Source organism: Peromyscus eremicus, chromosome 12 (assembly GCF_949786415.1).
Source record: "Peromyscus eremicus chromosome 12, PerEre_H2_v1, whole genome shotgun sequence".
Lineage (NCBI taxonomy): Eukaryota > Metazoa > Chordata > Mammalia > Rodentia > Cricetidae > Peromyscus > Peromyscus eremicus.
This window is the reverse complement of record NC_081428.1, coordinates 73,508,795-73,535,601: the sequence shown is the minus strand read 5'-3', so window position 1 is coordinate 73,535,601 and position 26,807 is coordinate 73,508,795. Positions and strand designations below refer to the sequence as shown.

General features: G+C 40.5%; 1 gene segment (V, D, J or C); it reads right to left on the bottom strand.

Annotated features, from left to right (window-relative positions):
* The window catches only part of LOC131922436 (Ig lambda-2 chain V region MOPC 315-like), a 271,341-nt gene that overhangs the window by 162,888 nt on the left and 81,646 nt on the right, over positions 1–26,807 (bottom strand).

The window sequence follows — 26,807 nt, the reverse complement described above, 5'->3', positions numbered from 1 at the left end:
ACCCTGTGGGGAAAAAAAACCTATAAATAAAGGAAAAGAAAGCCAGGACAAAATAACATAATATATTTTAAATTGTTTATATAATGTATTTTGATCATGTTTTCCTGTCCCTAAACTGCTCCCATATCTCTCCAAAACTATATCCACCCAATTAAAATTCTCCTATCTATCTGTCTTTCTGTCTACCATCTATCTATTTATCAATCTATCTGTCTGTCTATCTATCTCTGTCACTCTAAAACACACACACACACACACACACACACACACACACACACACACACAAGTTGGGGTGGAACACACAGGAAATATGAGACACAAGGGGAAAAAAACTGACCTTTCAAAGTATAGGCCTATATGATGGAAAAGAATCTCAAATTAATGGCTTGGATTTTCTCTTCAAGTATATTACAGAGAAAAAACTTCTACAAACTAAGCAATGACACATCCATACAGAGAAGAGAAGTTCACAGAACACCAACTGGACAGAACCAGAAAAGAAAATCCATGGTATATCATAATTAAAGCACTAATTTACAGAACCAAGAAAGTGATTTGAAATCTGCAATAAAAGAAATTCAAGTCACATATAAAGGAAAATCCTTCAGAAAAATAGCCAATTTATCTATAGAAACTTTGAAAACCAGAAGAGTGTGGATCAATATATCTGAAGGCCTAAAGGACTGTAATGGTGAACCTAGAGTGATATACCCAACAAAATTATGTTCAATGATTGAAATTTCCATGACAAAAATATCCTAAAAATCATTAAGTAAGAAATCAAACCTAAAGAGAATAGAGGAAGCATTGTTTTGAGCTCAGGAGAGAAACAGGCATTGCACAGAGACTGTGGAAGGAATTAAGCCATAATTGTCCAAACACACAATATCACTGAACCTAAACTAAAACAAAAATCAGTAATACGATGATCACAATTAACACACATATTTCAAAGGTAATTTTAAATATTAGTGGAATCAATTCATCTGTCTGTCTGTCTTTCCCACTCCCCTTCCCCTTTACTCTTCTCTTCACTTTCAGTCTCCCTCTCCCTGTCCACTTTTCTTCCATTCTCCCTTCCCCTCATTAAATGGTTATTTTTTAAGCTTGAGGACAATTTTATTATACCTTAAAAAGAACACTCAAGATAAAGCAAGCTGTAGATCTTCCAGCTTCCCTGAAGAGAAGAATGAAGATGGGAAAGAAAAGAAGCCATGCATTTGAGTTTAGCCAGCATGGCGATCAGATGCACAGTGGATGTGGTGATTTGAGTGAGAATGTTCCCACAGGTTCTTCTGTCACTTGACAACTTGGTTTGAAGTTAGTGGTGCTGTTTGGATAAGTCAAGGAGGTGTGATTTTGCTGGGGGAGGTACATCACTGGGGTTTGCAATTCCAAGCCTTGCACCAGAACCATTTTATCTATTTGACATTTGAGATGTGATCCCCCAGCTTCTTCTCCTGCTGCCATGCCTGCCACTTCCCCACTGTTGTGCCCAGTTCACAAGACCCCCAAGCAAGACCACCACAGAGCCCATATCCAGTGCAAGCACACAGAGGTTTTTAATAACAAAACAAGCAAGCCTGGTCCACCATCCAACATCCCACACAGTGGGTAGAGGAGAAAGACCCCTAGCACTCACTTTAGGGCTTTATATAGGAAAGGTTTACATGCAGCTTGGGATTGGACCAGGGAGTTAGGGGTGAGGGAGTTCTTTGAAGTTACTGGCTTAACTATAAGCATGAGGTTACTGGTGGCTAACAGGACTCAGGGTATCTACAGAGACATAAATTTTTACTCCCTATGTCCTGCTTTTGTTGAACCCAGGATATAGACATTCAGATTTATTGTTCCAGTTCTACTCTCCTCTGAGGTCAACTTCTGGTCAGTTGAGTCCATTACTCCCCATATCTTGTTTTGCCAAGTCCAGGATACATATATTCATTGTCCCAGCCTCATAAGTTCAACTTCTGGTCACTTCTAAAACTGCTGGTCAGCAAATACCTTTGAAGGAGGGGAGGAGGAAGCGTCTCTCAGGATGGCTATTGATTTTTCCCTTTCATTTCCTCCTCTCCTAGTACTTAGTCTGCAAATGTCTGCCTTGAGTCAGATGGCCCATTTTTATATCTTGGTTGAGGGTCTCATATTAAGTTTGAGTCCTTTGCACCATTAATTGGATGGTCCCCTACCTTTCTTTGATGATTTGCATCAACTTGTTGGGGCCTTTTCATACTTTGGTCATAGAGTCCTTAACCAGCCCAGAGTGAGCTACATAAAAACATAATTTTTCTCCCAGGGCTGCACATAGTCCACTTTGTTGTAAGAACTGGAAGTCTAGCCCTAGCCTATTCTGTAATATGACCTCAAAAAGCGAGGTGAGGGATTCTAGCATCATCATTTTAGTGGCATCCAAAAAGGAATTATTATTTAGTTAAGGCATCAATGACATAAGAGCCAACAGTAATTAGCAGAAAGAGAAGCCCTGTGATAGCTGAGAGAGTTCCTTATCCTGAAGGAACTTGGAAATGAGAATAGGGACCAGTTATTATTTTATCTCAGGCTCCCTATGATGGAAAATTTTCTTTGATCTAGTATTCCAAGAATAAGGATGATGTTTTTGCTTCTGTAATTACTTCCTGTTGATGTTGGGATGTCGTTTTCAGGACCCTAGAAAGCCAGAATGTTAATCAAAAGCAAGGAGGGGATTTAGAAGCATCTGGTTCATTAACCACCTGAAGAAATAGCATTTATATTGGCTTGATAGGTTCATATCAGCTTTCAGCAAGTCCATATATCACAGGTTGAAGTCAGTAGCTGATGCCTGGATGTGTCAGCTAGCCAAATGGAAGCCCACTGAAACAGACATAGACTAGAGACAAAAGTTAGCTTACCTGAAATTTTTAGGCCCACAGCCTCAGTAAATATATTAGGGTTATCAATCAATAGTGAAAAAAACAGGTAACAGGTATCTGTCTATACATCTATATTCAGAAGATAACCAAAAGAAATCCAAAATCTTGAGCTCATAATTCAAACAATAAGTAGTCATTGCTCTATTAGCTTGTCAAAACTCTATTAATGTTAAATTCTGAACTCATTAAGTTTTAATGCAATGACAATGTGGTCTTTAATTAATTAATGCATTGATCAATGAGTTAATAAGGTGACTGCAACCGCGTGGAAGATTCTGGTTGCCTGATGTTTCTAAGCTGACAAAGCTCTAGCTAGCCCAATTGTCAATGCCATCAGAGATCTGAGAAGGATAAATTTTACCTGAGTGTAGACTTTCAAATCTATTAAAAAATGACATAGACTATCCATTGCCCAGACCGCTATCATCCCAGGCTCCTGTAGTCTTCATAGCATTGGCAGAACAGGTATGAGGACAGCATCAGTCTTAACTGATGAGCCAGCCCATTATGTGAAATTTCTCCCTGTGGAGGAGAAAGACTGATCTTGTCTTGTCAATGTCTTCACTCTGGGCCAGATCCCTGGCAGCAGGTGTTGAGTTAGGGGATCTTGCCCAGTGGTCAGTGTTGTCTGCAATTCAGGTGGCATCTTCTTGTCATTGTTCCATATCTTCTTTGGAGACCTTGGGAGTCATTGCTAGGAGCTGGTAGTCTCTGTTTGTTATAGTAAACTTTTTTATTAATAATTTAAATGCCATATTCATCAGATCTTTGACGGGTTTGAGGATCATTATCTATCAAATACATCTGAGGCAAACAAATCTAGGCCCAATCTTGAAAACTTCTCTAAGTTTGGTAACAATAACCAGGCCAATTTGTTATCCTGTAGATATAGTAGTCAAATGGACCTCTCAGGCTCTGTTTTATCTATTTTTTTAATTGCTTATAATTAAATAAGATTTAACAGTTTATGCTTTAAACTAGTATCTGGATAGCCGGATGACTAGCATTAACTTGTATTCCTTAATATAGAGAACATGTAAACTTAGACATTTGAAACCAAACATACATGTGGCCACATTTTCATTCATAACTACAGAATAAACAGACATTTTGAAAACTATGAACCTTTGGATTCTCAATGTAACAGCAGAATGGCAAGAAAAAGAATCTGAAGCATGTTTTATCTTTTATATACCTTAAGTCACTGTCTTCTAAAAACTCATTACTTAAGCCTTTTTATGCTCAGATCTTTATAACTGGCTTTTACACATTCCAATAACTTGCATTTCACATTCTTTCATTTTTTCCAAAACCTTTTTTCCCCATACCTAAAACCTTTACATCTTAGACCCCACAAAAACTTTGTTTATACTCAAACCTCATAACTTACTTGAACTTTAAAGTACTTAAAGTTCCACATTTTACCTCAAACTACTTCCTCAGACCCAAAAATCATTTATTCAAACTTTCGTCCTCATATCTCAGGCCTTTATAAAAACATTACATTTTAAAATATCTTTTTTTTATTTAATTCATTGAGTTATCCTCTACTTGAAATTTGATAGATTTTTTTAAATCTTAACCAATAATAATTTGTAACGAATTCTCTTAAAATTTTTTAAACCTAATATATCTTTAACAATTTTTAAGTATTACCAGGACAGAGAAGGGTTAAAATGGGAAGCTAATGAGGAATTTGGCTTAGGAAGGAAGGATTTAGATTCAGAGTGTGTAGGCAGTAACCTCCCCACTACCCCCAGCTCCCCCCACCCCTACCCCCACCCCTGTCTCTGCCTGCCTGTAGAGAGTGTGCATTTCCAGCCTCTGTGAGAGCCACCTGAGCCCCTCCTGCAGGCTAACATCTTCCCTGCTTGTCCTGCTCCAAGCTCCCACAAGGGAGGCATCTGCCCACTCAGGGCCCCTCTTGCCTGGTCTGCCCCTGGAGCCCTGCTCTCTGGGAACTCACCTCCCAGCTCGGGGAGAGCCTGGTTAGGGCCTTTGGAGGCCCCAGTCTCAGATCTTCCCAGGCGCCAGGGGAGTGACAGGAGCACTCAATTGGTGGCCCTGCTGAGGAGCTTCACCTGCTGGCCAGTGCTGCAGGTCTGACAGCAATAAGGAAAGCTAGTAGTCAGAAACAAGTAACATTTACATAGACATAGAACCACTTTACTGGGATCAGAAGGTTTTGTTTTTCTCTTTTTTTTCTTCTCTGCCTCTGCATACTGCACCCTTTGCAGCCCTTCATAGCCAACTCTCCCCCTAGGGCAGAGTCTGCAGGAACCATGGGGAGCAGCTCTTCCTCCAGCATCAGGTTCCCTCCAGAGGCTAAGTAAACATTGTTAGAGGCTCATTCTGAACTGCAAAAGGTGACAAAGTTCCCTTTGTGAATCAATCATTCTATTGTGAGCAGTGGCTTGCACATCCTTCTAGTATGCTAGGCAAGGGTCTAGGGGGAAAAGGGAGACTGTCCCATGATGTCTGTCTTAGTCAACAATAAGAACAGTTAACATGCTACACACAAGACCAAGGGCACACCAAAACAAACTTTGCCCCAAGAGACAACCAACAAAGTTCCAAAAACAATGACAGCCTGATGTGCTCTGGGGGAGCAACTGTCCAGGCTCAATCACACCAAAAACCATCCAGACTCGAGGGGCTCAGTCCTCAGTTAAACAGATTGGGGGTTCCACATCCCCATTAAACATGGAGGGTCCCAGAACGTCTCCCGAGACCCCCCCATGATCCCAGCTCACCAACATGTCTGCTGGCTGCCTGCTGCAGGCACTGTCTGTTACCAGATCACGTCACAGACCTTAGCACGCCTCAGAAAACGAACACACAGAGTTACACAGAGACAAAGAAAAACAAAGACACACAGAAACTTACTGGCTGGTTAGAAACCCCTCAGATTAGGGGATGGGGGAAGCAACGGGATCCTGGATGAGGTCCCAGATGTTGTACCCAGGTCGCAAGACCCCCAAGCAAGATCACCACAGAGCCAATATCTGATGCAAGCACACAGAGGTTTTTAATAACAAAACAAGCAAGCTTAGTCCACCATCTAACATCCGACACAGCAAGTGGAAGAGAACGGTCCTGAGCACTCACTTTAAGGGGTTTATATAGGAAAAGTTTACATGCAGCTTGGGATTGGTCCAGGGGGCTAGGGGTGAGGAAGTTCTTTGAAGTTACTGGCTGAATTATAAGCATGAGGTTACGGATTGCTAACAGGATTCAGGGTATCTACACAGACATAAATTTTTACTCCCTATGTCCTGTTTTGTTGAACCCAGGATATAGACATTCAGATTTATTGTTCCAGTCTTACTCTCCTCTAAGGTCAACTTCTGGTCAGTTGAGCCCATTCTTGTTTTGAGCCCATATCTTGTTTTGCCAAGTCCAGGATACATAGATTTATTGTCCCAGCCTTATAAGTTCAACTTCTGGTCACTTCTAAAACTGCTGGTCAGCAAATACCTTTGGAGAAGGGGAGGGAGAAGCGTCTCTCAAGATGGCTGCTGATTTTCCCCTCTCACCCACCATCATAGAATCCTATCCCTCTGAGACCACAAGCCCATGAAAATCTTTTTTTTTTCTATGAGATGCCTTGGTCGTGGTGTATTTTATCAAAGCAACAGAAAAGTAACTCTTACAGTGGACAATCAGCCATTTGAGAGGGAGGGGAATGTTAGGGGAAGAGTGAGGAAGCCCAAAGCACCAGAAAAAGCAGGGTTTAGGATCTGGTCACCACATGAAAGAAAGAAAAAGAAAAAACATGCCATTCTAAGTAAGGACTCAGAAAGGTTGGCAAACCCAATGTAATCTCCAAGCAGATTGTAGGTTCTGCTGCTGTGAGGTTCTGATTCACCTCACAGCTGCCTCAGAACCTGCTGCTGTGGGGTTCTGACCAATGAGTTTGGCTTCAGCGTATTCTCCAGGAGAGCAACTTCCATTCTTCTGGTCATCTCTCTCTAAATTCCTGTTCAAAAGAATGAAGCCGAGATCCTGACAAAACAGGAGCCTTTTGTAGGACTTGTGTGTTTTTCTGTCTATACATGGTTTCTTGTAATTTCATTGGTTATTTTATAAGCTAAAGTGAGATTCTAAAGATGGCCTTGGTGTGTAGGAAGCGAGAGACTCAGGGGGCATATGGCAAGGTCATGTAAGAAGTTTGGCAGAGACTAACCCACATGGTGTTTGGTTGTCCTTCCTTCCAAGTCTCTGGTAGGCTTACCAGGTCAAGAGGGAGTGTCGAGAGGGACATGGAAAAGATCATGTACATTCAATGTTCAGACCTTATGGCTGTTTTATATTATGCTTTTCTCTGGGAATAGGCAGCTCCAATCACACTGCCACCTTAAATGTTCTTATGCTATGCTTCTTTGCTAATTTGCTGGAGTTATAAAACACCTCCTCGATCATGAGACAAGAAAGCCATCTTACAAGGAACACACATTCCTATGAACATTGGTGAGGTAACAGTGAGAGTCTTAGAGACCCTGATAGATGTATGGTCTCTCCTTTTGAGTAATAATCGGAGAACATGCAATGAGTGTGATATCTAACAACTTCAGATGTTCTTTCTCATAATCATAGGCCCGTCTTGGTAGCAAGAGAGTGAAACAGTTTCTGTCCTGCTTCCTCATTTATCTAGTTCACTGTGTTCACTGGTATTGTCCACTAATGGTACCACCTACACCACAGATGTAGTCAGCTTCATCTTCAGGCTGGATATTAGAGATGCTTAAGTAGCGATCAGCCCCAGAGCTGGAGCCAGAGAAGCGGTCAGGGATCCCATCCCCCTTGCTGTGGCTTCCATCACTCTTAAGATACATCACATACTTAGGAGCCTTGTCTGGATGTTGCTGGTACCAACCAATGTTGTAGGTGCTGTATTTACTACTCAAGGTGCAGGTGAGTTTGACTGAGGCTCCCAGGGAGGCAGAGGCTGAGGGTGACTGAGTCAGCACAGGCTGGGAGAAAGACCCTGAAAATAGAGAAACAAATTATGTCTACGCTGAGAGAAGAGAGGAGAATGTATCTGCTGTCAGATGGTTTCCCTGAACTGGGATCAGGGTGCAGATGACTCCTGACCTGTACAATGAAGGAAGAAGAAGAGGAGAAGAGTCCAGGCCATGGTGCAGACACCACTGAGCTCTGCTGAGACAGACATGGTGCAGGTCTCTCTAATCCTTTAACAATTCTCAGAGAATTGACAGGGCCCTTCATGCAAATTTTTCTTGGTCAACCAAATCCCTTCTCAGTTGTGTGTGCCATCAAAGTCTGGGTGTCACTTCCTGCTTGAGGCTGCCCAAGGGACCACAGTGTCCCCAGCTGCTGGGCCTGTTGAGTCCTGAGCAGAAACAAAGAGACAGATGTTTGTGTTGTCAGCTTAGAGTCTCCAGACTCTTCAGTGTCTCCTACAGACCCCACTGAGCAGGTTCAGGTCTGTCATGTCTGTGTCCACATGACTTCCCCCAGGCTGTGATCATCAAACACTTTTTGATCAATGACAAAAGAATTTGCCTCCTCTGAGGCTGATTTTACATCACCTCTTTTATTTTGTTTACTTCTGCTCAGTGGGAACATTGTGTAAACCAGTGCTTCCTAACCTGAGGGTCATGACCCCCACAGGACAGAAGTCATAGATCAGATATCCTGTAGATCAGATATTTACTTTATAATACACAACAGTTGGAAAATTACAGTTCTGAAATAGCAATGGATAACTTTATAGTTGGAGGTCACCACAACACGTGGGACAGTATTAAGGTGTCTCCACATTAGAAAGTTTGAGAACCACTGTTGCTAGACTGTATTTATTAGGATCTTTTTACTCAGGGGCTTTCCCCACTGAAGCTGAGGATGGAGAAATTTACTCCACGAGCCCCTTCTTGGAATGCTCAAGAGGCCAGGCTTCTCTCTCTTTCTACTTGGTTCCTCAGCAGATTGACCCACAGAGACACAATGTGAATACTGGCATCTATGATGGTAAATATTATACTGCAAGACTCCCTTGATGGATTATAAGTAAAAAAATTAGAAAATAACATGGTAAAACAAAACAGAAATATAGGAAAAAGGGGGCTAGAACACAGTGGGTCTGTAATTGTCCTTAAGTAAGGATTGAGAGGATGACAGGGTTACAGCCATCTTAGAGAAGGGTCAGCAGCAGGCCCTGGGAAATCCACCAGAGGATGTGCTACCCCTAGACCCAGACAATTAAGTCCACATAAAAAATGAGTTCCAGACACTTTCTGCCATAACCTAAAGGATATGATAGATTGTATACTACAGCAAGTGTAACTGTCAGAGAAAACGGTTCTGCTGGTGACATAGATGCTATGACATAAACTGCCAGAGGATATGGCAATTTCCTTGCAGCTGCAACTCTCCAATCAGTTCAACCCAAGCATCTCCAACCTGAAGTAAGCACCAATCCTGAGCTTGTGACTATATAGAGTTGGAATTCCCCTAGAACCCTGACCCTAACCACTATAAAAATTTTATCCTGTTCCTGCTTTTACTCCACCGCTGAGACAGATGGATGAGGGACCAGATTTAAACTCGTAGTTAAAAGGTTCTTTGCTTTTGCAGTCAGATTGATATCTGGGTGGTCTTTGGGGACTTAGGATTTTGGGTGCAAAAGGATTAGAAAGTACTGATGAAGAATGATTGTGCATGGTTTTTAAAAACACTCATGGAAACCTGCCTACTGCTTATCTGATATTAAAATACTGTATTTAACTGATAGAGGGTTTAGTGGGATATATGATGAGAAAAGGAAACAGCTCTAAATTGGAGGCAAGAATTAATGAATCATGATAGAAGAATTAGTCACTGCAGAGATGAGCTGGAACAAGAAGAATGTCAGGACCATGTGGGTTTGCTCAGGTGTGCTTTAACTTATACATGATTAAAGAAACTGTGTACCTGAGTTGTCTTTGTCAAACCCTGTCCTCCAGAATCAAGGAATGTGCAGACGAGGAGGTGGAAAGACTATAAGAGCCAGATGTGCTGGATGACTCCAAGGAAATAGCATCTTCTAGACACAATAGGACTAATCCACATGGGAACTCAGAGACTATGACAGCATGCACAGACCAGCACAGGTTCAAACCAGACAAAATTCCAGCTATGAGAAAGAGAAGTGGACAAATAGTCACACCCTTAGCCATAAAGGTGTGGCCATAGATAACTTCTGGAAAAGAGAAAATCAGTTTTCTCCAATGGAGTGTCACTAGCAATATCAATCACCCTCCAGGGCAAGCTTGATGGCCAGGGGTAGTTGGTCAACAGGAAACAGACTCCATGGTGTATATGTGTGTGTGTGTGTGTGTGTGTGTGTGCGTGTGCGTGCGTGTGTGTGTGTCCTTTTTATTTGTTTTGTTATATTTTATCTTATTGATTTTCCCATTTTACTTTGTTCGGTTTGGTTTTCTTTTTAGGTTTTTTTTGTTGTTGTTTTCCTGTCTTGCTTTGTTTGAAAGAGAAAGAACATGAAGTTGGGTGGGTAGAGAACTGGGAGGATCTGGGAAGAGTTGGGGGAAGGGAAGGAATATGATCAAAATAGATTGTATGAGAAAGTTTTTTAAAAAAGAATCTCAAGACAAAATATTGATAAAAACTGTAGAAAGAAAGATAAAAAGAAGAAAGAAACAAAGGAGGGAAGGAAACACGGAAGGAAGAAAACAGATGAGGCTCAGACTTCTGTTATTCCTGGTTGAAAATGAGCATGGAACTATACATTGTGTCCTACTCAGAACCAGCATGATGGCCAGCACATGAGGGCACTTGCTGCCAAGCGTCTCAGTGCCAGCTGATTCCTGGAACAACCATGGTGGAAGGAAAGAGAAGACTTCCACAAGTGGTCCTCTAACTGTTGTGCTCATGCTGTGGCATTTACACATACACACACACACACACAAATACACACACACATTAAATTCTTAAATAAATCTGTATATAAATAGATACATATTTAAAAAATCTTTTGATCCTTTCGTGACAGTTTTGTTTCTCTTTTCTGTGCCCTTTTTGTTGGTTATTTGTGGCACTCTTACCCTGCAAGGAAACGTCACGGAACACGACAGAATCCACTAACAAGAGTTTGATTAAGATAAGGGAGAGAGACAGAGGTGCACAGGCCTGTGGAAAAGACACGTGAGTAAAGATGGAGCTGGGAATCATGGTTCCGGCTTATAAAGGCTGGGCCGCTCCTGTGCACACAGGCCCATGTGGCTATTCCACTCATGCGCGTAGATCACATGGTTGCACTGCCTGCTTTACGCAACCATGCAAACCATGGGGTCCATGTCACGCTAGACGTTTTGATCCGGAAATGGCTAGGCAGAAGTGCCTAGGTCCGCCGGGCATGCACAACCATGCCCAACTGTGGGGGCGTGTTGTGAATCCATATCACTTTTGGTTTTGATTTTATTTAGACCCTTTAGTGTTGTTGACATTTGAATATTGATATAAGTTCCTTGGGAAGGAGGACTATACTAGTGAAGGGTGTCAGGCCCAGTTCTGACCCTCAGATACAGATTCCATGTGCACCTTGAGTTTTAACAAGTATTTCTCTAACACAGGCTACAAACTGTTGTGGTTTGGGTTATGAACTGAACTTTTCCTTTTCCTTTTATTTATTGTTTCCTACCACCATGTGCAGCAAAAGAACTTCCTGACTCCCAGTCTCTTCATTATATGACAGGATTAACTTTCTTAAGGTTTCCACTAAAAATTAAAGGCACGTCCCTTGGTGTCACATAGTTCACTAAGTATTTGAAATTTATTTCCTAAAAAGAAGGAATACTTACATGTTCCCACATTCACAGGTGGATGCCATTGAAAAAGGGTATCTTCTAGAAGCTTCACTTCTATGTCACTGCTTACAGTATTAAAATATTGAAAGAGAAGAAATATATTTATGATTTAGGACTGAAAATTGTTTAACTTTAGAGATTAGTTGCAGTCGTGAAGGTAGAAATATTAGCCAATGGGTCAGTATCTGCAAGGATAAAATGTGAGTCAAGATCAAAGAATGTGCACAAATTCATAAGTACTTTACAAAGGATTGCCTAGTTTGTTAGTTCCTTGGGATGGCAGTAACAATGTACAAACTGTGGATTAACACAAAAGTGACTTGTGTTATCTCATACTGATTTATGGAGGACAGACTTGTAAAATGGGCATGCTGAGCTCAGCACCCTATGGCACCTCTTCCTCCCCTCCTCTGTCCCTGATGTTTCTAAGCAATCTTATGAGATTTTTGGTCAGCAGCTACAAAGCCATGTGTACACATTAGACTTCACATGGGAATCCATCACAATGTCACTGTCTCTCAAAGCCCCATGGCAGAGGGGACTGACTCACTGTGCTTCAGCATGAGTTCATCTGACTGAGGTATCTGCAGTAGTACTTAGGATCTTATAATAAGATTACATAAAGTTATACTCGGATTTATTACATTACCATATCTTCTTTAGGGGAAAATATGTTAACATAATGTCAGAGAAGAAATTTTTTCATGACTTTTAAAAACTACACAATGAATTTGTATTGTCTTCAAATAATAGTTAATAAAACAATAGTTAGAAAATAGGAAAGGATAATTACTTCACTTTAACGTATTTGTATAGAACGCCCTTGAGAATGCTTCTCTCTGGAAAACTTTAGACTCTAGTCTTGCAATTAACACATCTAAGTGAGAAATATAGTAATTGAATTCTGTACTTTTTAAAATCTCTATCATAATAGTTGACAAACATTTCCACTTTTATGACTCTAACTAGGACTCAAGTGAAGGCAGATGCTTCCCTTCACCTTCTTGTCTGTGGAGAGTCGACATCAGGATGGCAACAGTGACTAGTCATGGGACCCTCTCCCAGGCTCAGACAAATGCATGTTTGTGTCTTGCTTCTCCATGTGTGTCTCACTGTGCTGAGCACCACTGCAGTGTTCATGCAGTAGCCTTCAGCATTGTCCTCAGATTGTAACCCTAGAGCCCAGGACAAGGTTATGTTTAAGGTGAAAAATGACAGGAGACTGTGAATGGCTGTTACTGTTGTGTGAATCAAAGCCTAGAGACTTGCCCAGGCAGCTTCTGGAACTAGTGTGGAAAGAGAGGATCAGTAACTGCTAGAGAGTGTTATTCCACAGCATCACTTTAGCTTGGGGAGGAGAGCCTGAAAAGAAACAGCTGTTAGGAAAGAGTTAAGAAATGAGAAGAGCTCAACCTGGGGCTTGGCCATGGATCTCTGCATCTGCTTCCATCAGTCACTGGATGAGGGTTGTATCATGACAGTTAGGGGGTTCAGTTATCCAATCACCAGAGTAGATGCGCTCAGGCACCCTCTCAACCATTGCCAGTAGTCTATAGTGGAGTCATCCTTGTGGATTCCTGGGGACCTCTCTAGCACTCTGTTTCTTCCTATTCCCATGGTGTCTTAATTTATTATGATAACTCTTTCCTTGTTCTCCCACTCTGTTCCTGATCCAGCTAGGACCTCCTGCTCCCCTAAGCTCTCTTTTCCCCAACCCTTGCCCTCCATTACACCCCTCACCCCCAGTTTGCTCATGTAGATCTCATCCATTTCTCCATCACTGGGTGATCCCTGTTTCTTTCCTGGGGTCCTCTTTACTAGTTAGCCTCCCTGGAGCTGTGGGTTGCAGTCTGGCTGTCCTTTGTTTTACATCTAGTATTCACTTATGAGTGAGTACATACCATGCAAGAGATATCGAGACCATGATTGGAAAAAAGCACAGGGACAAATAGCCAAACTAGTGGAAACACATGAACTGTGAACCAATAGCTGACGAGCCCCCATCATACTGGACTAGGCCCTCTGGATAAGCGAGACAGTTGTTTAGCTTGAATTGTTTAAGGGGCCCTCAGGCAATGAGACCGGGACCTGTCCTTAGTGCATGAGCTGGCTTTTTGGAACCTTGTGCCTATGCTGAGACATTTGCTCAGCCTTGGTGCAGGGAGGAGGGGATTGGACCTGCCTCAACTGAATGTACCAAGCTCTGCTAACTCCCCAGGGGAGACCTTACCTTGGAGAAGGTGGGAATGAGGGGTGGGTTAAGGGGGGAGACTTGGGGGTGGGAGGAGGAAGGACAGGGAAATCAGTGGTTGATATGTAAAATGAATAGAAAATCTCTTAATAAAAAAGAAAGAGAAAAAGAAAGAAAGAAAGAAAGAAAGAAAGAAGGAAAGAAAGGAGAGGGATCATTCCAAAGGCAGGCCTCTTTAGTCTCCGTGACACCTGACAGAGATGGAAAAAGCTGGGGAATGAGGTAGGCATCCAGGTCATGCTGTAGATTTCCAGAGATTCCCAGGACCCACAGATGCTGTTGGACTCTGGGGCTCTCAGGGTATCAGGGAAATGGTGAGTCCAGGCATTATGAGACTTTTACTATCAACATCACCACCTCATTTCATCTCTGCAGTCCAGGGACAACTCTCCTCCCAAAGGGGCTGGGGCAACTTGAGGAAACACCTGCTGTAATCTCTAGTCCAGACAGCTTTGCCCAGATTACATGTGAGTAAGGAGTCAGCCTCAAGTCTTGTCAGATTCTCAGAAGCACACAGTGCCCCCTGCTGGACAGGGGTAGTTCCTTCATGGTTTGCGTTAAATATATTTCACATGATTTCTATTCTGTCATAGGTTCCTTAGTTCATCACTGAAATTGCTATTAACTTTAACTAAAATTCTATCTGTTTAATTTTCATTGATTTAATGACTGTTATGCATTCTGAACCCTGGTTATTTTCCCTCTTAAAAAAATTCCTGCAATTTTCTTCTTCGTTGGGATTCTGTGATTTTTTGGTGAAAAATCTTTACTATATAATTAGACAATCTGATCCATCTCAGTATTAGTGTCCTTGTATTATGTTTTTCTCATTCACTGTAACTTTTCTGCTTCAGAATTCTCTAGAGTTCATCATCAGACCTGAAATAATAAAGTGGAATTCTGTTGAGACAGATATAAACTAGGAACAGAAGTTAAAATTTATCAACTTATTTGGAACTTTTAGACCCATGATATTAGTAGTTGAGGAAGGGAGAGAATTCCCAAGATCAGGAGAGAGAAAAATACCATCCCCAGGAATAGAGAGGTTGAGAACCTCACCTGTATTTATTTGGAATCCCTTTGACCTGAGAAGTGAATCCAAGTTTTATTATTTTCTTGATTCTTTGAAGCTTATATGAATTCATATTTTATAAAAAGACCTAAAAGTTTCAGATATATTAACATTTATAATTTGTATTGAGATTCATATTGTAGAAAAAGCAAGTAACCGTTATCTGTAAAATAGCAGAAGTAGACTACTGATTTGTGTTAAAAGCATGTACATTTTCCTTCTGTCCAGAGAGCCAGGTATAGATTAAACAGAGATATCTTTGGCTTGATGAGAAGCATCTTTAAGTCTACATTTTGAAGGTAACCAAAACAAACCTAAAATCTGGAGCTTCTGATACTAACTGTAAGCAGTCATTGCTCTATTAACTTGTCAAAATTCTATTAATGTTAAAATCTGAATTTTTGAAATTTCAATGCAATTGCAGCATGGTGAAGGAAAGAAATATTGTAATAGTTTTCACATAACTTAAACCATTTTATATCATGTTTTAAATCTATTTATCTTTTTTGAAGTCTGTAAGGAAAACCTGTTTGTCCTTTCTTTTTAGAGACCCAGTACTTTAATTAATTAATGTATTGAGCAATGAATTAACAAGATGGATGCAGCCTTGTGGAGGACTCTGGGTGTCTGTTGCTGCTAAGGTGACAAAGTTATAGCTAACCTAGTCATCAATATAATCAGAGATCTGGAAGCATAAATTCTGTTTAAGTGCAGACCAGGCAGCTCTCAACTCTATTTTTAAAAAGACCGAGATTACCCAGACCATCGTCGTCCCAGGTTCCAGTAGTCTTCATTGCAGGAAAGAATTCATGTTGTTGAGTTAAGCCAGCATGGAGATCAGTTGCATGGTGGATGTGATGATTTGAATGAGAATGTTCCCCATAGGTTCTGGCATTTGATCACTTACTCCAAAGTTAGTGGCACTGTGGGATAAGTTTAGGAGGGGTGATATTCCTAGAGAAGGTATGTTAATGGCAATGCAATTTCAAAGCCTTGCACAATACCAATTTTATCTGCTTGACATTTGAGATGTGGACCCCTCAGTTTCTGCTCCTGTTGCTATGCCTGCCACTCCTCCACCATCATGGGTACTTATACCTCTGAAACCATAAGTCCAGAAAACTCTCTTTCTTTGATGAGATACCATGGCCATGGTGTTTTATCAAAGCAATAGAAAAGTAACTATTACAGGGTTCAATCAGCCACATGAGAGGGAGCAGAGTGTTAGGGGAAGAGTGAGGAAGCCCAAAGCAACAGAAAAAGCAGGCTATCAGCTCTGTTCACCATCTGAAAGAAAGAAAAAAAAAAGGAAAAAAAGAAAAAATATCCATTCCAAGTAAGAACTCAAAAAGGTTGGGGAACCCAATGGAATCTTCTAGCAGATTTCAGGACCTGCTGCTGTGGGGTTCTGACCAGTGAGTTTGGCTTCAGAGGCTTCTCCAGGAAACTTTAATTTGCTAGTCATCCCCCTACCACTGTAGACAAATTTATAAATGGTCTTATTGTACAGACCTCCAGGCAAACTTTATTTATTAACATACAAATAAAATATCACCACATACTATTGCCATGAGTTCCAGCCTCTAGCAGCACAGGGCTCAGTGGGGATCCACACAGTCAGTGAACTAAGACTTTTTCATCTGAGGAGGTAAGGGAAATGACACACACACTCTTGATGTTCCTTCTGACTTTTTCTCTATTCTTGTTCTTATTTTTCCTCTACATCTCTCCTGGTGTTTTCTTTTTCTCATTCTGATATTTTCCTTCCAACTCACTTTATTTTCTCTCATACAACTTAGATACTCCAGCAAATACCTTTCAAGAAACATAAAGATTACAATGTGGTTACATTCTATTTTTCCAGTGAATTATTACAATGAATGCAAGTAAAAACTAGCATGTATTCCATATCCCTTACATGATTAAACATCTTTACATATTACAGGCAAAAAGCAGGTTTTCCCAAGAACCCACTTACATTCCTGTCCAAGCAACTTGTTATAGATTCACATAGCATTAGCAAGCACACACTTGTTATAGATTCACATCGCATGAGCAAGCACAGTGCTTTCCTCGATCAGTTCTTTCACTGGCAGGCTGCATGCTGTGGTTATAAAGAATCAATTACTTTACTACTTGTCTTGAAAGATTTCTTATAAGAAATCTTAGAAGAATCACAAATTTAAACTTTTATATATGAAAAATAATCAGTCAGCTCTATTTTAAATCCCCAGGGTGCATACCATACCCACTCATCAACACATTTTTATATCAGGAAGCTGGGGTTAGAAATGGACACAAAGAATTAATCATTGCCTTTGGTCACCAACCTATCCTAGCAACAAAGGTATGTTGGCTAATAATTGGGCTGCTTTGTTTTTGATAACTAACCTTAATGAATCTATCACTCACCTACATGCCTTCCTAAAACTTTAGTCTTTCTGTGTTTTTCACCTCAAAGCTATTTGACAAAAACATCTTAGTCTAACCTTAAGATGTTTTCAAAGCTTTGTTTTAGCTATGATGCACTCTGAAACCTGTGAATACATCTCCCAACATAAAGATACAAAGAATTAAACTAGCTGGGCTTCTGGGACTCAGTTGTTTTGCTTAATCATTAACCTCAGCCACAGTCTATATGGCTCCTCTATAAAAACTTATGTGTTCTAGCTGTATGACACTTCCATGTTTTATTTTTTACCCTCTGCAGCCTCTGCTTTATCAGAGTCAGGGGCAACATTTTATCCTTCCTACCTTTACCTATGTAAAGTTTTCTACTAAATGAACCTCTATCATAATTCTTTACTATATTTATTAAAAACCCTCAATCATCAAAATCATATTTAAACTAACACTATTATTGCATAAAATCATTGCTTCAGTTAAACAGTTAAACAGGAGGAAATCATCTCCATAATAACCCACAGGTAAAAATGCCTCATAGAATGGGATATTTTCCTGAAATAATCATACTACATTGCAGGAGCCCGTTCTTGGGTTCCTCGTGGCTTTATCCAGCAGGTCTGCATAGAGGATGATTAGACCACGGGCCTGAGTGCAGGTGTCTGAGATGGTCTGCACTTGGCTGTGCTGGGGGAGGAGGTCTTTTGCTCCATCCCTTGGTGTCTCTATAAAAACCCTGGTGCAGAGACAGTCGGGGCCCATTGGAAAAGATTCCAGGCCCTCTCAAGGCTATCCTTTATTTTCTATCTGTTTATCTCTGCAATATTCTCCACAATATAAATCTTTCTATCTAATACTTCCTGCTGCTCGCACTCAAGAAAACTCTGGGGAACTGTGGGGTTGGTGGGTAAATGCCCCACACTACATTACAGGCAGTGTGGATCTCCCTACTCCCATTCATACCATGCCAGATACCAGAGAAAATGGCAGTGGCAAATACACAAAGACAAAGCAGTAGTAAGAAACATTCTGGGACCTAGGCTTTCTCGGGGCCTTGCCTATCAATAATTTACCCATCAGGGATTTGTTTCCTGGTGGATTGATCCCCTGAAATCAATTGACATCTGCTGCTCCTCTGACATGGCCACCAGCACATGTGTCTGAAATCCTGTTCAAAAGATTGGAGCCCAGATCCTCGCAAAACAGGAGCCTTTTGTAAACATTTTGGTTATTTTGTTCATGGTTTCTTGTAAATTCTTTGGTCATTGTAAGCCTAAAATAAGATTGTAATGATGACCTCGATGTGCATGAAGGGAGGCCTTGAGGGGAATACGGCAAGGTCATATGTAAGCAGTTTGGCAGAGACTAAACCCCATGATGGCTTTGTTCTTCCTTCAAAGACTCTGGGTGGCCCACTAAGTAAAGAGCGAGTGTCAGGAGGGACATGGAGGTCATGTACATTCAAGGGGAATGCTCCACCTTTGTGCCTGTTCTTCATTTTTCTTTTCCCTGGCAATAGCAGGCTTCAATCACACTGCCACCTCCATTGTTCTTACACTGTGCTTCTTGGGAATTTGCTGGAGTTACCAAACAATTCGAGCATGAGACAAGAAAGCCATCTTATGAAGAACAGAAATTTCTATGAACTTTGGTGAGTGACAGTGAGAGCCTTAGACACACTGCTCCAACTTGAAAGGAGAATATTCTGACCTCACCAGTATATACACCACCTTTTACAAAGTCAGCATTATTACAGATCAGTGACTCTTTATAATCCCTGTCTTTTTTCCTCTTTCTCCAGGAATTCAGGAGGAAGTGCTAGACCTATGATTTTTTTCCTTGAGTAATAAGCAGAAAATGCCCTTCTGGACAAGAGGTGAGTGCCTGGGCTCAGCCTAGATCCTATCCCTGGGCACCAGCCACTCCGGGGAACACCTGCCCAACATAGCCCCAGGTTCTGGCCATTGGGCAGGATCCCTTCTACCCCCACCCCCAACGGGAAGGCTCCCCTTCTCCAAGACCCCTGGCAGACCCTGCAATCTCTAAGCCCTGCCCCCAACCCCATCATCGCCCAAGACCTCAGCCACTTCCTGAGACTTAGAGACTGGCCCCCAGCTCCCATCCTGCCCCAGACTTTTGATCTGGACAAGAGAACTCCCATCTGGACAAGAGAGAGAGACTTCCTGAATCTGTCAGCTCTGTCTGGACCAAGTGCACTCATAAGACCAAGAATGAACCCACAAGGAGATGGGCAGACATCAAGGCAGAAGTACATACAACAAAATGAAGAGCAACACAGCATCACCAGAACCTAGCCCTCCTCCAACATCTAGACCTGAACATCAAAAATTGGAAGAAGCAGAAGAAAACAGCCTTATGAATAACATCATGAAGAAGGTAGAGGCTTATACAGAGGAAAAGACAAACAAAAAATGGGAAGAATGCTATAAAAAACTAGAGAACAAATAAAGCAGAAAAAAAACAATAAAGCTTTGGAAGAAAACAATAAAGCCCTGAAAGAAAATTATGAAAAAGCAATGAAACGGATGAAGGAACTAGTCTAAGACCTGAAAAGGGAAATAGAAAAAATGAAGAAGACACAAACAGAGGGAATGCTGGAAATAGAAAATCTGAGGAAACGAACGGGAACTTCAGATGCAAGTATAACCAACAGAATGCAAGAGATGGAAGAGAGGATTTCTGGTGTTGAAGATACAGTAGAAGAAATAGATTCATCAGTCAAAGAAAACACTGAAGCCAACAAAGTCATGACCCAAAATGACCAAGAAATTTGGGACACCACGAAAAGACCAAACCTAAGAATAATAGGGATAGAGGAAGGAGAAGAATACCAACTCAAAGTCTCAGAAAATATATTCAACAAGATCATAGAAGAAAACTTTCCCAACTTGAAGAAGGAAATGCCTAGGAAGATACAAGAAGCCTATAGAACACCAAACAGACTAGACCCCCCCAAAAAAGTTCCCTCGCCACATAATAATTAAACAACTAAACATACAGAGTAAAGAAAGAATATTAAGAGCAGCAAAGGAAAAAGGCCAAGTGACTTATAAAGGCAAACCCATCAGAATAGCACCCGATTTCTCAGTGGAGACTTTGAAAGCCAGAAGGACCTGGACAGATGTAATGCAGACACTAAGAGACCATGGATGCCAGCCTAGACTAATATAACCAGAAAAACTTTCAATCATCATAGACAGAGTGAACAAGACATTTTAAGACAAACTAGATTTAAACAATACTTATCCACAAACCCAGCCCTACAGAAAGCACTAGAAGGAAAATTCCAACATAAGGAAGTCAAATACACCCTCGAAAACACAATAGATAAAGCCACAGGAGTAAACCCCAAAGAATAGAAGTACACACACACTACCACCAAAAAATAACAGGAATGAACAATCACTGGTCATTAATATCCTTTAATATCAATGGACTTAATTCACCTATAAAAAGACACAGGCTTTCAGAATGGATACGAAAGCATGACCCAACTTTCTGGTGCATATAAGAAACACACCTCAAATTCAAAGATAGACACTGCCTAAGAATAAAAGGCTGGGAAAAGACTTTCCAATCAAATAGTCTTAAGAAACAAGTGGGTGTAGCCATCCTGACATCCAGGAAAATAGACTTCAAACTAAAATCAATCAAAAGAGATCAAGGGTATTATATACTCATCACAGGAAAGATCCACCAAGATGAAGTTTCAATTCTGAACATTTATGCCCCAAACATAAGGGCACCCACATATATAAAAGAAACATTACTAAAGCTTAAACCACATATAAAACCCCACACATTAATAGTGGGAGACTTCAACATCCCACTTTCACCACTGGACAGATCTTCCAAATCTAAACTTAACAGAGAAATAAAGGACTTAATTGATGTTATAACTCAAATGGACTTAATCGATATCTACAGAGCATTCCATCCTAACAAAAAAGAATATACCTTCTTCTCAGCATCCCATGGAACCTTCTCTAAAATCGACCACATACTTGGCCACAAAGCAAATCTCAACAGATACAAAACAATTGGAATAACCTCCTGTGTTCTATCAGACCACCATGGTTTAAAGTTAGATTTCAACAACAACAAAAACTACAGAAAACCTACAATCTCATGGAAACTGAATAATGCTCAACTGAATCACCAATGGGTTAAGGAAGAAATAAAGAAATTAAGGACTTCCTAGAGATCAACGAAAATGAAGACACCACATACCCAAACTTACAGGAAACTATGAAAGCAGTGCTAAGAGGGAAATTCATAGCACTAAATGCCCACATAAAGAAGTTGGAGAAATCTCATACTAGTGACTTAACAGTACACCTGAAAGCTCTAGAACAAGAAGAAGCAAAGTCTCCCAGGAAGAATAGACACCAGGAAATTATCAAAGTGAGAGCTGAAATCAATAAAATAGAAACAAAGAGAACAATACAAAAAATTAATGAAACAAAGAGTTGGTTCTTTGAGAAAATCAGTAAGATAGACAAAGCCCTTAACCAAACTAACCAAAAGACAGAGAGAGAGCATCCAAATTAACAAAATCAGAAATGAAAAAGGGTACGTAACAACAGACATTGAGGAAATCCAGAGAATCATCAGGTCATACTTCAAAAACCTCTATTCCACAAAACTGGAAAATCTAAAAAATGGATAATTTTTTGAATAAGTACCACATACCTAAGTTAAATCAAGACCAGATAAACTATTTAAATAGTCCAATAACCCCTAAGGAAATGGAATAAATCATTAAAAGTCTCCCAACCAAAAAAAGCCCAGGACCAAATGGTTTCAGTGCAGAATTCTACCAGATCTTCCAAGAAGAGTTAATACCAACACTCTTTAAATTGTTCCACACAATAGAAACAGAAGGAACATTACGATTATCAAACTCCTTCTATGAGGCTACAATTACCCTGATTCCTAAACCAAACAAGGATACAACAAAGAAAGAGAACTACAGACTGATCTCCCTCATGAACACTGATGCAAAAATACTCAATAAAATACTGGCAAACAGACTCCAAGAACACATCAAAACAATTATCCACCATGATCAAGTAGGCTTCATCCCAGGCATGCAAGGGTGGTTCAACATATGAAAGTCCATCAATGTAATACACCATATAAACAAACTCAAAGAAAAAAATCACATGATCATCTCACTAGATGTAGAAAAGGCATTTGACAAAATCCAACACCCCTTCATGAGAAAGGTCTTGGAGCAATCAGGAATACAGGGAACATACATAAACATAATAAAGGCAATTTACAGCAAGCCAGCCGCCAACACCAAATAAAATGGAGAGAAACTCAAAGTGATTCCACTAAAATCAGGAACAAGGCAAGGCTGTCTGCTCTCCCCATACTTATTCAATATAGTACTTGAAGTTCTAGCCAGAGCAATAAGACAACATAAGGAGATTAAGGGGATACAAATTGGAAAGGAAAAAGTCAAGCTTTTCCTATCTGCAGATGACATGATAGTATACTTGAGTGACCCCAAAGATTCAAACAAGGAATTGATACAGCTTAAAAACACCTTCAGCAACATAGCAGGATACAAGATCAACTCAAAAATATCAGTAACCCTCCTATATACAATTGACAAACAGGCTGAGAAGAAAATCAGAGATACATCACCCTTTACAATAGCCACAAATGATATAAAGTACCTTGGGATAACACTAACCAAGCAAATGAAGGACTTATATGACAAGAACTTTAAGTCCCTGAGAAAAGAAATTGAAGAAAATGACAGAAAATGAAAAGATCTCCCATCCTCATGGATAGATAGGATTAACAGTAAAAATGGTAATCTTACGAAAAGCAATCTACAGATTCAATGCAAACCCCATCAAAATACCAACACAATTCTTCACAGACCTGGAAAGAATAATACTCAACTTCATATGGAAAAACAAAAAGCCCAGGAGCTCTACTATAGAGCTACAATAATAAAAACAGCTTGGTACTGGCATGAAAACCGACATGTGGACCAATGGAATCGAATTGAAGACCCTGACACTAATCCACACACCTATGAACATATAATTTTTGACAAAGAAGCCAAAAGTGTACCATGGAAAAAAGAAAGCATCTTCAACAAATGGTGCTGGCATAACTGGATATCAACATGTAGAAGGCTGCAAACAGATCCATATCTATCACCGTGCACAAAACTTAAGTCCAAGTGGATCAAGGACCTCAACATAAATCCAGCTACTCTGAATCTGCTAGAAGAGAAAGTAGGAAGTAGTCTTGAATGAATTGGAGCTGGAGATCACTTCCTAAATAGAACACCAGTAGCACAGACACTGAGAAAAACAATCAATCAATGGGACCTCTTGAAACTGAGAAGCTTTTGTAGAGCAAAGGATACGGTCAACAAGGCAAAGCGACAGCCTACAGAATGGGAAAAGGTCTTCACCAACCCCACATCTGACAGAGGACTGATATCCAGAATATATAAAGAACTCAAGAAATTAGACATCAAAATGTCCAACAGTCCAATTAAGAAATGGGCTATAGAACTAAACAGAGAATTCTCAACAGAGGAAACTCAAATGGCTGAAAGACATTTAAGGAATTGCTCAACATCCCTAATTATCAGGGAAATGCAAATCAAAACGACTCTGAGATACCACCTTACACCTGTCAAAATGGCTAAGATCAAAAACACTGAAGACAGCTTATGCTGGAGAGGATGTGGAGCTAGGGGAACTCTCCTCCACTGCTGGTGGGAATGCAAGCTTGTACAACCACTTTGGAAATCAATAGGGTGCTTTCTTAGAAAATTGGGAATCCATCTCCCCCAAGATTCAGCTATACCACTCTTGGGCATTTATCCAAAGAATGCTCAATCATGCCATAAGGGCACTTGCCCAGCTATGTTCATATCAGCATTGTTTGTAATATCCAGAACATGGAAACAACCTAGATGCCCTTCAACTGAAGAATGGATAAATAAAATGTGGTACATATACACAATGAAATACTACTCAGCAGAGAAAAACAATGACATCATGAGGTTTGCAGGCAAATGGATGGATCTAGAAAAAATCATCCTGAGTGATGTAACCCAGACTCAGAAAGACGAACATGGTATGTACTCACTCATAGGAGGGTACTAGATGTGGAACAAGGATGACTGGACTGCTACTCACAACACCAGGGAGGCTACCTGGAAAACAGGACCCCAAGAAAGACATGGGGATTGCCCAATGACGGAGAAATGGATGAGATCTACATGAACAGCCTGGATGTGAGTGGGGGTAATGAAGGGCGAAGGTTGAGGGAAAGAGTGTTTGGGGGAACGGGAGATCCCAGCTGGATCAAGAACAGAGAGGGAGAACAAGGAATAGGAGATCATGGTAAATGAAGACCACATGAGAATAGGAAGAAGCAAAGTGCTAGAGGGGCCCACAGAAACCCACAAAGATGCCCCCACAATAGACTGCTGGCAATGATCGAGAGACAGCCCGAACTGACCTACTCTGGTGATAGGATAGCCAAACACCCTAATTGTCATGCTAGAAACCCCATCCAATGACTGAGGGAACTGGGTATTGTTCTTTATATTAAGTATTGGTTTATTTAATTTCCTGGAGAGGAATTTATTCCACAGTGGCTGGAAATGTTTGGACCACGTTCAATTTGAGGGCCTGAAAGAGGCCATCTGAGGCATTTCCCACCTGTAAAGGGTTGTCTTGTACATCTATTATTAATCCGCACTCATTGGTTAAATGTCAGCCTTTGCCACATCTTCTACATAATCCAGAAGTTTGGGGTCTCCTGTTTGGGTTATTTCTAGAAGGAATATTACTTCTAGGAGCACTCCATGTACAGTTTTTACTGATATGACCTGGTGTACCACATTTAAAACACTTGGTACCACAGGGCCTTCTTCCACCTCTGGGAATTGACTCTCCTATCCAAGCCTCATTACTATAGTTAAGAGACTCAGCACTGGTAGTATACTGAATTCATTCTTCCCAAAGGAGCTAATCTGACCTTTAATGATATAAGTATTCTTTTGCATTCTGTATTAACACTGTCGAATGCCAAGGACTCAGTTAATTCTTGTCTTAATCCTTTATCTGACACAGATTTCGTTATAGCTGTGGTCAGCCTTTGTAAAAAAAAATCAGTGAAGGTTTTTGTGGTGGCTGAAATATCTTTGTGAATACCTCAGTTGGTTTTCCTGGTTCTGGAATTTTTTCCAAGCATCCAGAGCTGCTGTACGGCATAGGGTAGGGATATTGTATGCTCATCATAAGTGGCTTGTACATTCCTATCAGTGAAACGTCCCTCACCAAGAATTCGATCTTGGGAGAGCTCAAAACCTCTGACTTTACCTTGTTGCTCTAAATTTCTTGCCTCTAACTCTCAACCAGCTTTTCCATTGTAACTGCTGGCTAATTTCTAGAATAGCTGAAATTAACTGATTCCAGTCATCTGGAGTGATTCTATATGAGGTAGACCACAGATTTAACATCTGCCTTATATATGTTGAGAGTATTATATATGTGACTATTGCTTCCTTCATATTTTTTTCTTTTTTTTTCAGAGCTGAGGACCAAACCCAGGGCTTTCCTCTTGCTAAACAAGTGCTCTATCACTGAGCTAAATCCCCAACCCCACTTCCTTCATATTTTTAAAAATCCCTCATCAAAATCAGTTATAATATAAATTCCACATGTGGCTCAGGGTGTCTATCATCTGCTGGCCTCTCATGGATGATGATAGGCTAACCCATTGTATGAGTGCCATCTGGAGATGTTACAACCTGTATGGTCTTGATGTTCTGCTTATTAGTTCCCTTGTCATGTATACTGAGAGTGTCTTCTAGGGCTTACAAACAAGCACCTAGGGTCTGTTCTAGGGAGTGAACCTCCTCTCTCACAAGGGATTCCAGATTTCTCATGGACTCATGCAACTTTTTATGTTCTTCTGAAACACATGATTCCATAGACCTTATTTTATCAATTAATGATAATCTTTCTTCCTTATAATGTGTCTGAGTAGCAACAACTTCACCCTGGAGAGTTATTGTTCTATCCTTTAAGTATCCATATTTATTATCAATAAAATCAAATTTGGCTATACATTTATTATTAATGGACTGAAGTTCTTGTATTAAGTTAGCAGATTCCAAACAAGGAAGCCTGTTTTGTAAATCTTTATTACTATCTTGTAAATCCTGGTTAGCAGATTCCAGAATAAGAATTTTTATGTAAGCTTTCATTGCTATCTTTTAAAGTCTGTATCAGTCCCGATAATGACTCATCTCTGTTATTATTATTAAACCA